This window comes from Canis lupus, chromosome 13 (assembly GCF_011100685.1).
Source record: "Canis lupus familiaris isolate Mischka breed German Shepherd chromosome 13, alternate assembly UU_Cfam_GSD_1.0, whole genome shotgun sequence".
NCBI lineage: Eukaryota > Metazoa > Chordata > Mammalia > Carnivora > Canidae > Canis > Canis lupus.
In genome coordinates this window covers 11,439,839-11,462,079 of record NC_049234.1, presented here as the reverse complement: position 1 = coordinate 11,462,079, position 22,241 = coordinate 11,439,839, and the positions used below count along the sequence as shown (strand labels likewise).

Below are 22,241 nucleotides of genomic sequence, written 5' to 3'. Positions count from 1 at the left end.
ACTAGAAGAGTGCATGAGACTTATAACTGAGTAGCTCCTCTCAGACAGAGGGAAGGCAGCTCTCTGAACATAAATTAAAGAATACATGTCTGTTTAGGAAGTAGAGACAGGAAACAGGCCTGGCACCTTCAAAAATAAGAAAGGTAAAGCACAATAGAGAAAAATATAAAGGCTTGGCATGAAGGCAGATAAATCTCTTATACTGATCAAAATCTAACAGACCAAGATAAAACTAGTCCCCAGACCCTGAACATTGAACCAGTGTAAACACAGAGAACAGTTAGTGAACAGCAAGCATTAAACCTCGGAAGAAATTTCAGACGTGTGTCATCCTGTTTTTGTTTTGTTTTGTTTTGTTTTCTGGTGGCCCTTCAATTGCATAATTTTCCATTAGGTTGGACAAACACATCTGGCCCCTTTTCAAGGGACAGGAGTCACCTAGATAAATGCTCTGTTGTACAAATAATGCCACCTTCTCCCTCTCCTCTTGCTTATGTCCATAGTGTCTCAGACTCAAACAAGTGTTAATTTAAAATGTCTACAATCTGCTCACAGTCAAAAGACCTATGTTTAGAACCAGAAAGAAACGACTTGTCAATCCATGAGAGACCTCATGCTTTCAAGTATCATGCAGTGTTTGTCGTTCTGTGACTAGCTTATTTCACTTAGCATAATGTCCTCTAGGGTCACTGATGTTGCAAATGGTAGGATTTCCTTTTTTAAGGCTGAGTAATATTCTATTGTATGCCTATTATATTTATCTGTTGATGGATATTTTGGTTGTTTCCATATCTTGGCTATTGTGAATAGCGGTGCAATGAACAGGGAATGGAAATATCTCTTTGAGATTCTGATTTCAATTTTTTTGGATATATATCCAAATACATACTGGGATTACTGGATCATTTAGCGATTCTTTTTTTTTTTTTAAGAGGGAGGGGGTGGAGAGGAGTGGAGGGAGAGAATCTTAAGGAGGCTACACACCCAGCACATGAGCCTGATGCAGGGCTTGATCTCACCACCCTGAGATCATGACCTCAGCTGAAATAAAAAGTTGGACACTTAACCAACTGAGCTACCCAGGCAATCCTATAATCTTGTTAAAAAATATATCATGCCAGTCTTCTTGGAAATTTGGAATATGCTTTTTCATTTCTTTGAGAATAAAGTGGAAGTTCTTTTAACAGCATATATCTTTCTACAAGATCATAACTTCCTCCTCTTTCTAATCTGACTTAAACATGGTCCCACTTCAGAGCATTTTTTCATTGTCCTTTATGACAGGTGTACTCCTCACCTAAATTTCATCATACTTCAGGCTATTGCTTAAATGTCATCTTCCCTACAGGGCCAGTACACACACACACACACACACACACACACACACACACTCTTCCATTAGCTTTCACCACTTTATTGCCCTTCTTCCTATGTACTAGTTACATCAAATATATCACTTATTTAGCTTTTTTTGTCTTTCCTGTGAAAAGTAGGCTCTGTATGGAATAGGATTTTTGGTTTTGGTCATTGATATATCCTTACTGCCAGAAGAGTGTTGGACACATAGAAAGTACTCTGTAAATACTCATTGAATTATAAATGTTGGGGATCCCTGGGTGGCTCAGCGGTTTAGTGCCTGCCTTTGGCCCAGGGCATGATCCCCTGAGTCCCGGGATCAAGTCCCACATCGGGCTCCCCACCTGGAGCCTCCTTCTCCCTCTGCCTGTGTCTCTGCCTCTCTCTCTGTCTCTGTCTCTGTGTGTCTGTCTCTCATGAATAAATAAATAAAATCTTTAAAAAAAATAATTATAAATGTCACATAAAAATTTTATATATATTATATTATTTAATATCTATTATATTTTATCATATTTATATAGTATATATTTTATATGTTTATATTATATATATTAAACTTCATAATAACACTTGGCACATTAAAATGTTTACAAGTGACATGAATTGAACTGTGGTTCAGAATTGCCTGTGCTATTTATATTGTCCTCTCCTTTCCTCTTCTAAGCTCTCTTGCGCCACTCACTCTTGTTCTCCCTGTCTCCCACTATGGATACTAATCTTTAACTTTACTCCTTTAGTAGTCATGAGAACTAAAAGGCTTTACCTGCTCCAATATATTTCTTCTCCCCTGTCTTCTTTTTTAAAAAGACTTTATGCATGTATGTATGTATGTATGTATGTATTTATGGAAGAGAGACCGGGAGAAAGAGACAGAGAGCAGAGTGAAAGAGAGCATGAGCAGAGATAAGGGGCAGAGAGACAGGGAGAAGCAGACTCTCTGCTGAGCAGGGAGCCCAATGTGGTGCTTGATCCCAGGACCCTAGGATCATGACCTGAGCCAAAGGTAGATGCTTAACTGACTGAGCCATCCATGTGCCCCATTTCCCTCTCCTCTTGACTATATTCTTAGTTGTGACAACAGCTGTTACAGGCTATTGTGATATGGAATTAGGAAGACCAAATAAACATATAGGAGAATGAGAGACATTAGATTAATTCCATAACTTAACTTGTTCTTTTAATACTTAGTTTAAGCTGAGCAGTATTTTTTATTTTCATACCAGCATTTTAAGGCATATCTAAGGGGCAAGTAGTCTGTAATTTACAAATGTCATCATGAATGATTAATACTCAAGAAACAGAAACACATGTAAGAATACATTCAAAATATATCCTATTTTCTGTATTTGTAAGACAAACTCTACAAAAAAGTATCGACAAATATATATATAATATGAATATTTGATTATTCTTTAATAAAGTATTTGATATTATCTAATTAAATACATCAATATTAATAAATACATTTTTCCACATTAACTGTCTTCCTTTAGAGACAATAACTCAAAATGTTACACTAAATGTATAGAGGTATACTTCTTAATAAATTACAAATTAATTTTTAACGTTTTAATGTAACTGTTTTCAATCCTACATGGCATTGATAAAGTTATGGCTTTTTTACTAAAAATAAAAAGCAAATATGGTTGAAAAAGACAGTTGCTTACCTGGGAGTGTCCAAAAACTATGTATACAGATATCTCTGTGAATTCTTCTCTTGAACTTTCATACTTCTAACATATTTCTTGATATTGAGTTAAAGACACAGAAAGTCTCCCAGAAGTTTACTAAGCCTACCTTCATTTCCCTTTTGATCAACTGTTTGTATATTTAGTACAAGCACAAAAAGATATAAAATGTTATGAAAATTTAACTTTCATAAAATAGATGGTCTATGGAAAATGTGCAATACCTATAAATGTGGATATTTTTACTCATATGTAAGTCTGTGTGATTTAGCATATGTGTTTACAGTTGAGAACAAGTCATAACTTTTCTTTTTTTTTCAGAGTAGTTCTTTTTCTCATAATATTAAGAATTATATTTTGTGGTTCTCATGAGTAATGCCATTAAGATAAACACTCAGATAGAAATATTTATAGCATCTGATTACAGGTAATATCTGTTTATCTGCCTAATATATTAGAAACTCGTTGTGATTTTTTTGTCCTAGGAAGGGAGTGGAATAGAGATAATATCTTTTCAAATCCATAGCTTTCCTCCTTGTAAAGGTATCACAGGGGATCATCTTGAATATGTGTTACTAATCAGAAAATTATAAAACCTGGAAGAAAAATATAATATTTCCTGCTTTATTCACATAGAGAAAAACAATACCTATATTTATTTTTACAGCTTTAGCATTCTATAGCATAATAACCATAATAACATAATAACATAGGTTATAATGGCATAATAACAACTGAGGCATTTTAACAAATGAGTGTTTAGTATGTCAGATAAAGATTCCTATATTTTACCAATGATTTCAAAATTAAAATTTTCATTGTGTGCAGTACCACAAAAGCTTAAAGATTATGAAAACTAATAAATGCAAAGAAATCTACCTTCTGAATATGACAGTTTGGCCTTCACTAACATGTATCTTATTTGGTTAAGTTATGTAATCATTCTGAGTCTTGTAATTGCTTCATCTGTAAAATATAGCAACTTTCATCTTTGTGTTGGCCACTAATATTTTAATCACAAGTAGCAGGCCACAGTACAAAATATCTCAAGAAAACAAAGGAGATGTTGATATTTGTAAGTGGAAAGTACAATAAGAAAAGCTGGTTTCATGCAATAGCTGAATTCATATGTTCAAATGTCACTAGTTATCTGTCTCTTTTACTTTTATTGATCACTGTTATTTTTATTCTTAAATAGACTTTCTCCATGCAGCAGTGAATATTGATTCTGGGAATTCCAAACATACTTAAACTATCCTTAAAACTAATTAGTGATACATCCTGAAATTGTTAGATATATAGACCTATGTATGTGTATATACACATATCTCGTGCCAAAGTTTGGGTCAATTCCAGAAAAACAAACAAGCTACACTGATTTTTGGGTCATATGTCAAATGTATGCATTTTGTATAATACAGTACATTGAGTAGGAAGCCTATATTAGCACCATAGTTTTCATAGAGAAATTAAAAATAAAAGGAAGAAAAGTTCTATTTGTGTGTGTGTGTATATATAGTATATATACTATATATATTTATATATATTACTAAGGATAAAATCCAAATTTTTACTTGTGTCTCTTTAACTAAAACTCTTAGACATGGAGATTATCCTTTTAAAAGAGGTACCAGGGATCCCTGGGTGGCGCAGTGGTTTGGCGCCTGCCTTTGGCCCAGGGCGCGATCCTGGAGACCTGGAATCGAATCCCACGTCGGGCTCCCGGTGCATGGAGCCTGCTTCTCCCTCTGCCTGTGTCTCTGCCTATCTCTCTCTCTCTCTCTCTGTGTGACTATCATAAATAAATAAAAATTAAAAAAATAAATAAATAAATAAAAAATAAAAGAGGTACCATTATTATTATTTTCATCTTTTTTCTATAGTGCTGAATAAATAAAAATAGCATCGTTTCAGTTATGTAGTAAATAAAATCACAATGTGAATGCCCAAACCATTTGACCTTTAATCATGCCTTTAAAAAATTGCCTTCTAAAAATATAATCATCAGTCATAATATTAGTTTTATGCATTAATATATGTGTATGATATTTCTTTAGTCCAATAATCCAAACAATCGATTATGCTTGTGAGTATAATTTTTAAATCATATGGTATATATTCTCCTATAATATTATTAGAATTCAATAAATCCAACTATATCCAATGTCACTATAATATAGTACATTATTTTTTTGCCTCATTACAGCTGTTTGTTTTTTCTTAACTTAACCCATGAGAAAAAAGGCTCAGAAGGTTGTTCTCAATCACATAGCAGTGTTTTTATGTTTATTTTATTTTATTTTATTTTATTTTATTTTATTTTATTATTTTATTTTTTTACATAGCAGTGTTATATCCTATAAAGCCTTCAAGTATTGGTTTTCAAACTTAATATATTAACAGATTTTTTTTTCACAATCCTTAGGAAATACTATGTGCTCTTATTTATCAGTACCCATTCACTGCTCTGATGATAGAAGTTATGCCTGCAATTATATATGTGAACACTGTAGCATTTTCCTATGAATTGGCTTATGTAAAATTGTTTTTAACTAAATGATAATACTTTGATAGCAGTGCTCATATTAGTTATTGCATTATGCCATCTGAGACTTTTGGGATTTTAATTATCTTGTATTTTTCTTGGAAATAACATCCTAAATATAAATAAAAATTTTACTGCTTTAATACCATTTTGCAAAGCATCAAATAGTAACTGTTGCAAAATTCAATACTTTTTAAAGTATCTCTGGACTGATAAATTTAAATTTAATGTATGAAACAATATCTTTAAATCCTATGGTTTCTATATAGGTTGTACATTTTCTCTTTGGCACTTCTGAATAAAAACAAAATGATTTATAAACATTTAACTCTGAAATCTATACAACATAAGAAGGACCCAATTCTTTATTTTGGTTTTAAAAGTTTATAGTGGAAAAATAGAGAACATTTTCATAAGTTGGAGTTTAAGATCTAGTAGGGATTTATTGTCCATGCCCTATTATACTTGTGAAAAATTGGTATTGTCAGTTTTATAAACATCAACAAAAAAAGTGATGTGAACAGTCTCAATGAAAGAAATGTACATATTATACTTTTGGAGGAAGGCTTCATTTTAAAACTATAATATGAAAACTAGGAGAATTATTCGTGTTGCCTGCAACATTGACATTGCGTTTTATGTTAAGTAATTAATTGTATATAAGGAATGAATAATCAAAATAGTCATGAGGAAAATAACTGAGATGTTTTAAAAAATAAAATATCAAAATGCAATTAAAACCTTAATGAATCCCTCATATTCCTTATTGATTATATTCCTATCATCTCTCTTTGGATTTAAGTCTATCCTGAATTTGGTGCATTTTTTAATGCTCTTCCTCTTCCTCTTCTCTCTCTCTCTCTTTTTCTTTTCTTTTTTCTCTTTGACAAAGGTTATAATCCAGATCTTTAAAAAAAATTCTATCACAAATCACATAGGAAAAAATAAATAAATAAAAGCCAGGCAGCCATTAAAATAGACACTTCACTGATTTTTTACAGTATTTAGAAATTACAACATAGAAACCATAAAAATATTCTCCTAAATACTCTTATAATACTTTAAATTATTGTTTAATCCATTTGGAGCTAATTTATGCATTGTATCTGCATTTTTATAGACTGTGTTAAGTACAAACCTAATTTTATCTTGATCAGAAGAATTACTTATCATTCCATAACTAAGTATTAAGTAGTTGATAACTTCCAAAGAGTATCAATTCCATCTCTACCATACACCATGCATTAAGTTTCCTTATTGATGTTGGTACTTTCTGGGATCTGTATTTTATTCTGTTGATCCATTTCATTTGTTCATGTGCCATTACCACATTTTCTTTAGTTATATAATTATAAATAATTTTCCGAACTGTGGTGTATGTCTTTGCACATTGTCTATGCCCTATTTTATCTCTCATAAATGTAGATATGTATAATATATGCATATATTACACACATGCATATGTCATATGTAGTTATTAAATATAAAACACATGTGATATATGTATACATGATATACCTCTATGTATTATGTGTGTATATATAATAATTAAAAAAGCAAACACGGATATTGATTACACTGTTTATCTATTAGGATACACACACATATTTCCCCTTATTGACATATATTCGAATCAATACCTTTGCTAGCTTTTAAAATACATACTGACAAGTTGGTTCTAAGATTTTATGGAAATAAGATGTCTTAGGACTGCTTGAACCGTCTTGACAAATGGGAACAAAGTAGAAAATGTAAACTAAAGGTTTTCAAGTTTTACAACAAAGCTATACTTATCAACACAGTGCTGTATTACCTTAATTTTTTTTTAATCAGCGGAAGATCTAGAGATATATGCACTAAAATGTTGATTTATTTTTATTTATATTTTTAGCATGGTACTGAAGTAAATTAAGGGGAAGGTGAAATTTTTTTCAAAAAATTAAGTACATGGAAATAGTGAATCTAGAACCATACTTTATACTACACAACAAAACCATTTGTGCTGGATCACAGTCCTAGATCTAAAAATTAAACCTAGAAAGCTTCTAGAAGTAAACTTAAGAATTTTTTTAAAATATCATGTCATACTGTGGTTTCTGTAACAACTGAAAAAACATGAACCATGATTTTAAAAATTAATAAAATCTTCATTAAAATTAATACCGTGTAGTTCACAAAAGACACATTTAAAAGTATGAAAACACCGTTAAAAGGCTGAGATAAATTTTAGAATAGGGACACCTCGATGGCTCAGTTGGTTAAGCGTCCAACTCTTGATTTTAGCTCAGGTCATAATCTCAAGATCGTGAGATTGAGCCCCACATCAGGCTTTGTGCTCAATGTTTAGACAGCTTGAGATTCTCTCTCCTTCTCTCTTTCTTTAAAGACAATAATATTTAAAGAAATATATAAATGGGGAATATGCATATGAAAATATATTCAGTATTATAAGTAAACATGGAAATGTACATGAGAACTATTACTTCACACTCATTTGAATGACTAGTATTAAAAAGTCTGACACTGATTGATAATTATAGGTAAGAGTATGAAGAAACATGAACTTTTAATATGTTGCTGTGTATACTATAAGATTATTCAACCATTTTGGAACACAGACCATGACATTTTTATTAAGTTAAATATGCACCTATCTTATATCCACGCAATTTCAGACTGGGGACAATGCACATGCTAAATAAGAGGAGAACAGAAGTAGAATTCCTGAGTCATCAGATAAGCATATTTTAACTTTATAAGAAGTTTCCAAGGAATTTTACAATGTGACTGTACCATTTTACATCCCCACCAAAAATGAATGAGCATATCTTTCACTAAAGATAAATAGCAAGGAAGCATCTTTTTGTATTGGAATTTTAGGAAGACATCTCTGAGGACGTAAAATTCAAACACAGGAATATAAGATGAAGAAGAACCAATGATAATAGGAGACACAAACATATGTACATTTTATGTTAAAGCCACAAGGTAAAAAATGACTTTGTAGGTTTGAAGAACTGTAAGTAAAGCAGTGTAAATAAACTGATGACGAAAACTAAGATTGGAAAATGGCAGATTCTACTGCATGTGCAATGAAGATATGTTGAAATGTGTTGACCAAGACAAAATAAAAATAATATATGAATCCAAAAGATATTCTTCTATGTTATGTATATAGTAGAGTGTAGGGACAGAAGCCTAAAATAAGCAAACCACTTAGAAAATAAATATGGAAAAACAGCCAATAAATGGTTGAATGGGGAAAATGTACTTGAGAAAGAACTAGAGGAGTTCCATATGTTTTCTTCATCATATCAATAGAGTCTTGGACCATTTGAATTTACTTCTCCAATTTATTTTACTCATATTCTTTGATTTTTTATTTTTAAATATGTATATTGTAGATTTAACATTTTATACAAAAACCCCTATTGGGTTTTATTTTGACAATCACATATATATTTCTTTAGTAGTGTTTACTTTTTCTCTAGAAAATTTTTCTTGCTTTGTGGATGCACTGCCTTCTTGAATATTTCTCATTTTATTAATTAGAATTTGAATTATAAATCCCCTTCTTCCATTCAATTACCTCTCCATGCTACCATTTTCCTCTCATTACCTGTGATTCTGACTTGATCAATATTATTTATAGTGTGACTATTGGTAATGTTGGATATGCAGGTAAATATTTCAATATTCAAGGTTTTACCCTATTGCCATATAAGAAAATTCCGACTGCATCATCCTTCCTAATTCAGAGTTTTCTTTTTTATTTAATCATCAGACATATAGAAAATATTTGTACCTGAACAGGCCCTATCATATTTTGTTTAACTGGGGGGGACTATAGATCACTAAAATTGCTTCATGCTAAAAGTTCTCCTGCTTATGTACCCATCTATAGTTAACGTTATTGCTCAGAGTGAGAAAAATCAATACTTGTCTCCTACATCCCTCAGCTATCACTTGAAGTGATTACTTGTAAACCAATTTTTTAGATTAAATAAACTAATTGAGTAATACAAGTCTTCACATACAGCTTCTCTACTGTAAGCAGGTAAGTGAAAATCAGGCTTCAGATATATTTTCTCTGAGGAAGAAGTAATTAGAGTGGCTACATTACTTCTACTACTTGCTATTGTCTTTACTGTCTTAATCTTTTTCAAAGAGAAGATCATAAGTTAAAAATTATTTTTAAAAACATGTCATCTGTTAAGAAGAAATTATTCTGTAAGGTTTCACACTCCGATTAGTTTTCCCAATGGGCAGTGTCCCTGTAATTGTGTCTACTTGTTAACATACTCATGCTCATTTGTGGGCATTTTGATGGGCTGAGGAGCAGGGTGAGCCATTTACCTTCACCTTTGTTTGACAATAAAATACATAGGTCCCAAAGTCAAAATTTTTCACGAGGAAGATAATGCCCTTCATTTGTTTGTTTCACTTTTATATTATTTTATGTGCAATAATGAAAATAATTTAATCTAAGCAGTATGTTGAGAGTAGTTTTGCTTTCTTACACTTGATTCTGGTGAGACTTGCAGAAGTGAAAGGGAATGAAGCAATTATAAACTTACCTTAAGAGTTCCTGTTAAGATAAAATAATCATCTTAAAAAAAACACCTTTTATTTCATACTGAATCTATGGTTTCTCAAGGGTAGAATAATGTATTGTTGACTTACATATAGATGCAGAAAGAGACACAATAGCAATAGATGATTTTTTTAATCTTCTGTTAAGCCTGAAGTCTAAATAGAGCCTGCTTAAGGGAAATCTTCATGTATTATAGCTTAGGTAATTTATGAAGATAGAAAGTAAGCTTGAATTTGAGGTGAAAGGAATGTTGAGTAAGTTGGAATGATATATTGGCTCTTTTTTCCCCCAATCATTTCCTTCCACGTTTTTGAGTAGTAGGCACCATCCTCTCCACTCAAAGACTTTGAGGAAAGAAAATAGCATGATGAATATAATTTGTGCCCACAAATTCCATATACTTTGCTTAAGTTTATGACAAATTAGAGAGTGAAAAAAAGTTTCCTGTTAAAGGTGTGCTGTCGTTTAGTATTCTAGAGTTAGGATTATTGCAATGTATTTAGGGTTAGACTAAAGAAATATTAAGTAATTTTGTATATTTTTTTAAATTTTTATTTATTTATGATAGTCACAGAGAGAGAGAGACACAGGCAGAGGGAGAAGCAGGCTCCATGCACCGGGAGCCCAATGTGGGATTCGATCCCGGGTCTCCAGGATCGCGCCCTGGGCCAAAGGCAGGTGCCAAACCGCTGCACCACCCAGGGATCCCCAATATTAAGTAATTTTGATATAGAACTTGTCACAAACAAAATTGTTCTTACTAATAGTTTGCCTTCAGCATATTACACTGAATAGCCTAACCTTGCTATAGTTTTTACAATCTTTTCAAACATTTTGAATTCTGGTAACAACACAGTTTATCCATTCGACAGAAATATATTGGTCATCTATTCAGCATCAGGCAATGCTCTAAATACAGAGACACAGCAAGGAATAAAAGCAGACAAAGCCCCTGCGGATTGTATCATGGATGGTAAATTCCTGCAGAATGTATAGCAGACAAACCTGAACACATTCACACACACTCATATACACAAAATGACAGCTAGAGAGAGTTAGGTACCATAATATGTAGTGTACCATAGTGTAGGCTATATTAAACTGACTCAGTATCAACTGAATCTAGGTTGGAAATTGACTTAAAGATTCAGAGTAAAATATGTTCTCACTTCCAGTTTACTTAACTTTAAAAGATACAAAGCTGGCATTGAAGCACATAACCAAACAGCAGTCTTTCTGAGGTATACGGACAGAGATTCAAGCTCCTTCTCATGAAATGGAATTACTTTATTTGCAACATGTCAAAAATAACAAATTCCAGGAAGATAATGTTGACAGGGTAAAAAAGAGAAAATGATACAAACTTTGGATGCCCATCAAACAATTTTTAGGGCAGTTTAGGCATCAGTAATTATTGGATGAGCACACACTTTTACTTAAAAAAAAAAAAGGTAGTCTAAACCTTTGTCTAACATTGTATTATTGCTACTACTCCTCATGAAAACCATTTTGTATCAAATCTGTATTGTTAAAATGGAATGCATATTACTTTGCCCATATTAAGTTCTACAAGAACTACACCTACATCTTGTCATTGAGGAATGATCAAACATCATTAACCAAGAAAAAGTATATGTAAATAAAATTTCCAGTTAGTCTCGTTTTACTCTGTTCTTGGCCCAAAGATATGTTTTTTGAACTATTGATTTTATTGAAAGTGTATGTTAATTTCCAAGGATGACATAATATGTATGTGGTCATAAAATCTGTATAAAAATACTGGAAGATATACATTGGTTAAAATGATATGCTTTATCTAATGTAATAGGGTGGAAGTGGAGTGAGCTACTTGAAATAGGAAATATATATGGATATAAAAGAATTGCTCTAAAACTTTCACCATATTTTTCAAATCTCACGTCTGTAAAAGTACACATGTGTGTTCACTAAAAATATGTTATGTTTTTGTAATTAGAGATGTAGATATATAATATTAAACAAATAAAATGATTCACAGATTAACATAAATAGTGTGATTTCCTTATGTGAAAATAAACACCCAGCAATTGAACTGTTGGGGATTTACCCCAAAGATACAGATGCAATGAAATGCCGGGACACCTGGACCCCAATGTTTCTAGCAGCAATGTCCACAATAGCCAAACTGTGGAAGGAGCCTCGGTGTCCATAGAAAGATGAATGGATAAAGAAGATGTGGTCTATGTATACAATGGAATATTCCTCAGCCATTAGAAATGACAAATACCCACCATTCACTTCAACATGGATGGAACTGGAGGGTATTATGCTGAGTGAAGTAAGTCAATCGGAGAACAAACATTATATGGTCTCATTCATTTGGGGAATATAAAAAATAGTGAAAGGAAATAAAGGGGAAAGGAGAAAAAATGAGTGGGAAATATCAGAAAGGGAGACAGAACAGAAAGACTCCTAACTCTGGGAAACAAACTAGGGGTGGTAGAAGGGGAGGAGGGTGAGGTGTGGGGGTGAATGGGTGACGGGCACTGAGGGGGGCACTTGATGGGATGAGCACTGGGTGTTATTCTGTAAGTTGGCAAATTGAACACCAATAAAAAATAAATTTATTATAAAAAAAGAAAATAAACAAAATTCTATATGCATTTATTTCAGCTAGTATATACATGCATGAGCAGAAAGAAATATGAGGGCATATACTTGCAAGACAGTTGACCTATTAAATAAGAAGGAAGGTAGAGGTGGGAATTTGGACAGTTGTTTTTTTTTTTTTTTTTTTTTTTTTGAACAGGTTTCTCTTAGAGTGCCTAAGTAGTTCAGTTGGTTAAACGTCTATCTTCAGCTCAGATCATGATCTCAGGGTCCTGTGATTGAGCCCCATTTAGGGCTTTCTACTCAATGGGGAGTCTGTTTCACCTTTCCCCTCTCCCTCTGAGTGCTCTCTCTCTCTCTTTGAAACAAATAAGCAATAAGATCATCAGGATAGGTTAAGGGAAATAAATGACAGCCTCAGAAGGAAAAATCTACGTTTGATTGGGGTTCCCGAGGGCGCCAAAAGGGACAGAAGACCGGAAAGAATATTTGAACAAATCATAGCTGAGAACTTCCCTGATTTGGGAAGGGAAACAGGTATTCAGATCCAGGAGATAGAGAGATCCTCTAAAAACAATAAAAACCGCCCAACACCTCGACATTTAATAGTGAAACTTGCAAATTCCAAAGATAAAGAGAAGATCCTTAAAGCAGCAAGAGACAAGAAATCCCTGACTTTTATGGGGAGGAGTATTAGGGTAACAGCAGACCTCTCCACAGAGACCTGGCAGGCCAGAAAGGGCTGGCAGGATATATTCAAGGTCATAAATGAGAGGAACCTGCAGCCAAGAATACTTTATCCAGCAAGGCTCTCATTCAGAATAAAAGGAGAGATAAAGAGCTTCCAAGATAGGCAGAAACTGAAAGAATATGTGACCACCAAACCAGCTCTGCAAGAAATACTAAGGGGGATTCTGTAATAGAGGAAGTCCAAGGGAACAATCCACAAAAACAGAGACTGAATAGGTATCATGATGACACCAAATTCATATCTTTCAATAGTAACTCAACGTGAATGGGCTAAATGACTCCATCAAAAAGCTCAGGGTTTCAGACTGGATAAAAAAGCAAGACCCGTCTATTTGCTGTCTACAAGAGACTCATTTTAGACAGAAGGACACCCACAGCCTGAAAATAAAAGGTTGGAGAACCATGTACCATTCAAATGGTCCTCAAAAGAAAGCAGGGGTAGCCATCCTTATATCAGATAAATTAAAGTTTATCCCGGAGACTGTAGTAAGAGATGAAGAGAGACACTATATCATACTTAAAGGATCTATCCAACAAGAGGACCTAGCAATCATCAATATTTATGCCCCGAATGTGGGAGCTGCCAAGTATATCAATCAATTAATAACCAAAGTTAAGACATACTTAGATAATAATACACTTATACTTGGTGACTTGAATGCAGCACTTTCTACAATCAACTGTTCTTCAAAACACAACATCTCCAAAGAAACAAGAGCTTTAAATGATACACTGGACCAGATGGATTTCACAGATATCTACAGAACTTTACATCCAAACTCAACTGAATATACATTCTTCTCAAGTCCACATGCAACTTTCTCCAGAATAGACCACATACTGGGTCACAAATCAGGTCTTCACCGATACCAAAAGATTGGGATCGTCCCCTGCATATTTTCAGACCATAATGCTTTGAAATTAGAACTAAATCACAAGAAGTTTGGAAGGATTTCAAACACGTGGAGGTTAAGGACCATCCTGCTAAAAGATGAAAGGGTCAACCAGGAAATTAGAGAAGAATTAAAAAGATTCAAAAAAAAAAAAAAGAATTAAAAAGATTCATGGAAACTAATGAGAATGAAGATACAACCGTTCAAAATCTTTGGGATACAGCAAAAGCAGTCCTGAGGGGGAAATACATCACAATACAAGCATCCATCCAAAAACTGGAAAGAACTCAAATACAAAAGCTAACCTTGCACCTAAAGGAGCTGGAGAAATCAAACAAATAAATAAAATTCTTAAAAAAATAAAAAATAAAACATGTTTTTCTGCCTCATATACCTGCTTCTAAATAACTATCAGGTTGTTCTTAAATTTTGAAAAGAAGTAAATCAAGCCTATGTTTTAATAATAACACAACTCAGACATATGCTTCTAGTTACAGAAAAACTTTAGTGCCCTTCTTAATAGGAAATGTACAGAGTATGGAATATATAAAGTATGAAACATGATATTTTAGCCTACTTTTGAGATAATGCCATGCTTTTTACTCAAAATAATATTTTATTGAAATAAAAAAATCATTATTAAGACTTTCATAACCTTGACTCCTCAAAAAGTGTTCATAAAGGACTTTCATGACCAATTTAGTAAATAAGGCAACTGGCAATCTTATACTATTGATCATTGTTTTTCTTATATTAACATTTTTAAAGATTTTATTCATTTATTTTAGAGACAGAGAGTCCAGTAGAGGGAGGAGCAAAGGAGAGGGAGAGGGAAAGAATCTCAAGCAGACTGCACGCTGAGCACAGAGCCCTATGCAGGGATCTATACAACCCTGAGATCATGACTTGAGCAGAAACCAAGAATTGAACACTTAACCAACTGACCCACCCAGGCACCCCCTTATATTCACATTTTTATTCTGTACTACTAGCCTCCTACCTGCTGCCACCAGCTACTTTGCTAAAGCTAGCACATCACTTAGTACCTATTTCTTCCGCATTTGTTGTTCAATAAGTGCTGAGTAACAGTAACATTACATTCTTGGTAGCATAATTAAGAGTATAGGCATATTATCACCAGTTTACATTCCCTGCCCCCCCAACACTATCTAAATATTTTGTAAAATAAACAAATATTTGAATGGTTTTGTTTATTTTAAAAAATATTTTATTTATATATTCGTGAGAGATACACAGAGAAAGTCAGAGACATAGGCAGAGGAAGAAGCAGGCTCCCTACAGGGAGCCTGATGCAGGATTTGATCCTAGGACCCTGGGATCACGACCTAAGTCAAAGGCAGATGCTCAACCACTGAGCCACCCAGGTGCCCCTATTTGAATAGTTTTAAAATTATAGTCTTAAATATCAATGGTTATTGTGTACCCAGAAAGTTGTAATCAAGTAATTTTCATGTTCCACTTTGGAGATTTCTACATCTACTTTCACATTGTGGCACTTTCAAGGGAAAAATAAATTATTACATTGTCAGTAATATAAAGTCTATTTCCCTTTCTTTGTTTTTTCCATGTAAAATATGAAAAAGCCATTCTCTACTTGTTTGTTTCTTTATAAGCAATTGTTTTTATATCATCCTGAAGAGTAGTATTTATGCCATATTTGCTTGTTCTCAAACATGTTTTAATTTTTCCAAAAGAAAAAAAATTTCACATCTCCAACTATGCACTATTATTCTACACCATTGCATTTAGTCTTATTACATTTCAGTCCCTGAGATAGGGGCTTACATCTGGCAATTATTTAAAAACTAAAATATTATAAATGTAGATTTTTATATTATCTTTCCATAAATTCCATGATTTCCATGGGAGCTAAAGAAAAGTATCTGGCCTTTATAGATTAAGATTTTATTTACTTATTCATGAGAGACATAGAAAGAGAGGAGCAGAGACATAGGCAGAGGGAGAAGCAGGCTCCCAGTGGGGGAGCCTGATGCAAGACTTGATCCCAGGACCCCAGGATCAGGACCTGAGTCAAGGAAGACACTCAAACACTGAGCTACCCAGGTGCTCCTATAGTCCAAATTTGTTATCAGTGTTAACCAGTTAAATATGCTCATATCCATATCTTTCTTGTTGTTTATGAGCAGCTCTAACGTTCATGAACTGAACACTTGCAATAGCCTTGGCGGACTTCACAAAACAAGGTATTCTTAACATTAATTCAGACGTAGGATAAAACCTTTGGCTTAGAAATTACAGCCATAAAAGGTAATATAAAGCTGCATTTTAATGATGAATTGACATACAAATGGTCTGACTTCCATTTGGTAACTTAGCTTACTATTGAAGTTATCAGCAAACCCATAAAATCCAGTTTCCTCTTTCAAAACACCCGTTAGAGGTTGCAAAGGAATTACATCTTGTAGCCGTTCATCATGAGAACATAAATTGCACTGGTTGTCTCATCTCTTTCCTTCCCATGCTGTGTTTCCCAGATCCTCACACATCTGTATCTGCCTGACTAGCTACATGGCAAACTGGCAGTACACGTGTCCTTTGCTAATTATTCCCCATCTCTTAGTTTCAGGGCCTCTTGGGCTTTCAGTACCATTTATCTTTATCTCAGAACTATGCAAAACTCATAGTGTGGCAGAGATCAGAATATAAAATGACATTATGGATAATTTCCATTTTCAATCATTTCTAACTTGTATTTTAATGGCTACCTTTCTTAGTATTTTCCAACAATTTTCGTGAGTCAGTGTTTAGCATGCTTAAAGTAAGCAAGTAGGTTTTGGATGAAACTCAACCTCTAACAAATTTATATCTCAGGTTTAAAGCTTTCAAATCTAGGATTTCAGAGTTCCTCAGAAAGAAATGGAGGAGCATAAATCTTCTGTCACTTATTTCTGCAGGCAATCCTTCAAGAGGTCTATTTTGGGCTACATAATCCAGACTATCCACAAATTTGTACTACTGGCTCTCCTTTTGCATTTAGTCTGGAGATTTGTGAGGTCTGGAAAATCAGAAATGCTATTCAACAGACTGAGAAACACAAGTCCAGAATTTTCAGGGTTTCAAGAATACTTGATGTGGTTGAGATGTCATTTGATGAGCCATAAGCATGCTCAATGCCTAAGCTACTGAATACACTTGAATTGTCCCTGTAGTGTGGTGCATTGGGTTGTGATATATTCATCCCATCTCTTTGCTGTTATTCACACATTTACCATCTGGCGGTAACAAGCACAACAGTTGGGGCCCTAATGTCTTGGTCTATAGCATAAATCTGCTCAGCACCAGTGAGAGCACTGGGAGTATACCCTCAGGACCTGGCCTATCAACAGCATGCTTTTCAGTGGACCACCCTTAGGATACAGCACTGGGTCTTCTACAGGTTCTCTTTTTGCTTACTTGCTTAGAGCCCCTATGGTTGGCAAGGAGTCTATATCATGATAATATAGGCCCTTCTCATTTTCCTTAATCCCATTAAATGTAGATTTCTTTAAAAATTATATTGCATTTTGGGGTGCCTGGGTGGCTCAATCATTAAGCAACCAACTCTTGATTTCAGATCAGGCCATGATCCCAGGGTCCTGAGATCGAGCCCAGCAGGGAATCTGTTTCTCTCTTTCTCCTTCTCTTCCTGCCCCTCCCCCTGTTCTCTCTCTCAAATAAATAAATCTTTTAAAAAATTACGTTGTATTTTGAGGTATAAATTGTTGAGTTACACAACTTAAATGTTATTTTTAATGAGTTTAATTACAGATAATAGAACTTACAGTATGTGGCATATGTGACAACATATGCTTTGGCTGAGATATTCACTGGAATTACTAGTCTGATACCGAGAAAAGAGGTTATGCCTATGTCACATCTCATTTCTGTTTTCTTGGTCCTAATCTCACACATTCCTTATCCCCTAAAAAAAAAACAAAACAAAACAAAAAACAAAAAAAAACTTTATCAAATTTACTTATGCTATTCCTACCATTAGGACTATCTCGTACAGTGATATCGGACCTTCCATTCCAAAAGTCCACTGCAAGGATGTCTTACATCTTTGCTACTCAAAGTTTGGCCATGAATCAGCATTGTTAGTCAATATCTGGCCCTTTCCCAGACCAAATAAAATAGAATCTAAATTTTAATAAGATCATTATGATTCATATGCACATTAAAGTTTAACAAGTGCCTCCCTAGAATATTCAAAAATAAATTACAAATGAGCCCCACTTCTCAAGAATTCACAGGTATCAAGGCCTTAATCTAACCTTGTGTAACCTTGGAGTATGCATGTGTGCATGGGGAATAGGGTGTTGCTCACTTTTATCTCTCTTATCCTTCCCATTTAGTAGAAGTTATCTTTTCAATCAAATAAGCAAGCCAGATCTGTAGCAAATCTGTTCCAGTTTGAATCTGTATGAGGTACAAAGATTGTTAAATGGCCTCTTGGATACACTTATTTTTTTGTTCACTTTGATTTACTTCTAAACCATCATAATAAAAGGACAAGTTATGTTATGAGTAAATAAGTAAGCTAGAGCCCCATGCCTCCCTAACTTATACATAAAATACAGCTGGAATAGAGTGAAGAAGTCTCTATGAAAGGACCTAGAACACCCTGTTCCATTGTTTTCATCTTGTTAGGGTAGAGTAATACCCTTCAATGTGACATCTCTAAGGGATACAGGTCGATACCATCATTTAACACAAAATAAGCTCTTTCAGTCATTAAAAAAAAGTCAGTTTTCACCTCTTAAAATTACATAATTGACACTGAAATTTTGCAGCAGGTCCTATCCCATAAATCCACAAATTTCAGATTTGCTTATCATAAGCAATTACATACAGACAAGGTACATTCTGCTAAAAGCATTCAATCAGTAAAGACTCTATTTTTGTCATAATTGTTATCAGGAGACTTGATGGGACTAGATCTATTATGTTTTCTTCTTTCTCACTCCTCCACATCCTTGGGGTAGAAATGATGGGTTACAGATCCATCATTCTTTCTTTCTCAACCTACTATTCTAGTGCATCCTTAGGCACATCTCAGGCCTAGCTATGGCCTACCATTTACTAATGCCTAATAACCATGCTTGTTATTGTTTTCTGGCTAAGAGAAGCTCTACATAATTTCCTCTTTCTCAGAACTGCAACAAACTTATTGTGCCCAATTTGTTCAGTCATGCTTTGTCCAATACCCCTTGTATCCAAAGGATATATTATCAAGAAGGTTATCTAGAGATCTAAGGGTTGCCTGTACCTGTGGAATACTAAACAGACACACAAGTGAATGCTTTTCCATTTAATTATCTTATTATAACCAACTGTATTGAGCTTTCTCAAACATCTGACTGTTATAGTGCCTGACAATGAGCCCTCAAACACTTGTTTTAGAGTGAGTTCTAACACCCACTGTGACTTTTCAGCTCAGCTAATAATTGTATCACCAACGGTGTTGCCTTTTTTAATCATGTTGCTATGAGATTGAGCATAAGAATAGAACTATAAACACAACTTTCCTTGAAAATGCTACATTATTTGCTCTTATTGCTTTAGAATGTATATTATCTATACATCAATGATACATAATTAAAATTTTTATATATTGTTTTTAAAAGAATATTTAAAATTTGAGAGATAAATATCTATTTTCATAGAGCAGTTTTCCTTTATAGTACAGTCTGCATTACTATTAAATCATCAAAGTAACTCTCTGTGCTTGTTTTGGGTCTCTGAATTTTGAAGTCAACGTATGTTATAGCTGGGTGTGCAGCTCTGACCCATTTTCTGAGTAACATGTCAGACCACTAAAATTGAGAGGGGTTCTTGAACAAAACAAGACTCTGCATTATGCCCATACAGCAGTCCACCCTGGCCTTATGACATAGCAAATCAATGTGTCTCAATGTGTCCATGGTAAATAAGGATGCTATACAGAGACATAGGAAACCCACCATGTAGAGTCACAGCAAAAAGTCTTAGAGTTTTGAGGAAAATTTATATTCTCTCTGGATTCATATTTTCTTTTGGGAATAAACCCATTGTTTGGTACTGAGTCCTGCTAAAATGCAATGCTTAAAAATGAGGCAAACTAAATGAGGTGGACCTAAAACCTGAGCTGCCATCATGACATACCAAGCCTAACAGTAATCCTGTGTGACAGGAATCCTCTTTCAAATAATAGATGATAGATAGATGATTAGATAGATAGATAGATGATAGATAGATAGATAGATAGATAGATAGATAGATAGATAATCAGGCTAAAATACTTCAGAAAGAAATAAGTTGTGTGAGCAGGTTCAGATTCTCATGACATATCCTCTTCTTGGATAACCAACTCAGCTTCAGTACATGTATATCATCTAATGAAGAAGTTCCTTAAGACTTGTGATCACAGAAGGGAAAACAATTGATCCTGTTTTTTAGGTTGTGCTGGTTCCAGTTGGAAGTGAACTTCTAGAGCAATCCAGCTGCTCTCTGCAGTGGCACTGAAAGAAGAGTAGAGTAACTTAAAAATCTTCCTAGTGGGGAGAACTTTGTCAATGATATCCAAATGACCACTTTCCCTGGAAGAAGCGTTACTGTAGGTAAGAGAATAATAATGCCCCTCAGAGATGTCCACATGTGAATTTTAGACACTTGTGCATATGTTACCTTAAACGGCAAAAGGGACTTTGCAGATGTGATGAAATTAAGGATCTTAAGAAATTATCCTGGACTTTTCAAGAGAGTCCAGTGTCATTACAAAGAACCTCATAAGCAGAAAGTAAGAGGTCAGAGAGGAGAGGAGATGCTATAAAGGTGGATATGAAGATGTAGGAATGGTCCACAAGGAGCCTCTGGAGCTGTAAAGTTAAAAAAAAAAAAAAAAAATTTCCCCCTAGAGCTCCAGAAGAAAAGCAGTGCTGTTGACTGTTTGACTTTTGCCCCATTAAGACTCATTTCAGATTTCCAACACCCAGAAAAATCAGACAATAAATCTGCATTGCTTTAAGCCCTTAAATTTCAAGTAATCTGTGTAAACAGCAATTGGGAAACTAATGCAGATACATAATACTGAATCTCTGAAATGACTAAAAGGTTGGTTGGTTGGTCAGGGACTGGGCAAACAAAACCAAACCAAACCAGTTATCTCCTGTTATATCATCTCTTATTTCTGGCCTGATTCTATAGTTTGAATTTTCTCTTCATTATACATTGTATTTTCCTTTTTAGCTTTATTAGTAATTTTTTTTTTTGCTTTCTTAGTAAATTTTTAAAAATGTGATCGCAACGTTGTATATTTTACCTGCCTAAGCACTGGATGATTTTTATATTCCTACTCATGTCCTTGATCTTTACTGTGAGATGTAGTTACTGGAAGGAAGTTTGATCTTCTTGAGGGTTATTTGTAAAGTTTTTAGGTGAGAACAAAGTAGCCTCTGCAGATCTTTTTACATCTGTCTCTGTACAGGTTTCTCCTCTCCTCTCCCTACCCTACTGCTTGAGTTTCCTTCATCTTCATGACCCAAGTCAGGCTCTTTACCCCAGGAAGACCTGTACTTCACCTTGATTTCCTCTTTTCCCTGTGCCTGGAAAGAATTTCAGAACTTCAGTAAAATGAAACAAGCATTGGGTCTTAACTAATTTACTTGCTCTCCCTTATAGATCATTTCCTTGTACTATTTGATATCCTATGTCTGAAGATTGATGGTTAATATATTTTTTTTTCTACTTTTAGATGTTCTGGTGGATAGGAATATTACTTTTCTATTACTCTCTCTTGAACAACAACAGACGATTTTGAAGAT

The 22,241-nt window shown here is 34.1% G+C and overlaps 1 long non-coding RNA gene across 3 annotated transcripts in view; it reads left to right on the top strand.

The window, feature by feature from the left end:
• The window catches only part of LOC111098526, a 111,104-nt gene that overhangs the window by 56,644 nt on the left and 32,219 nt on the right, over window positions 1-22,241 (top strand). For all 3 annotated transcript variants that reach the window (XR_005368549.1, XR_005368548.1, XR_005368550.1), the window contains one exon: window positions 20,878-21,038. This is a non-coding gene — a long non-coding RNA (uncharacterized LOC111098526). The remainder of the gene's footprint in view (window positions 1-20,877; window positions 21,039-22,241) is intronic.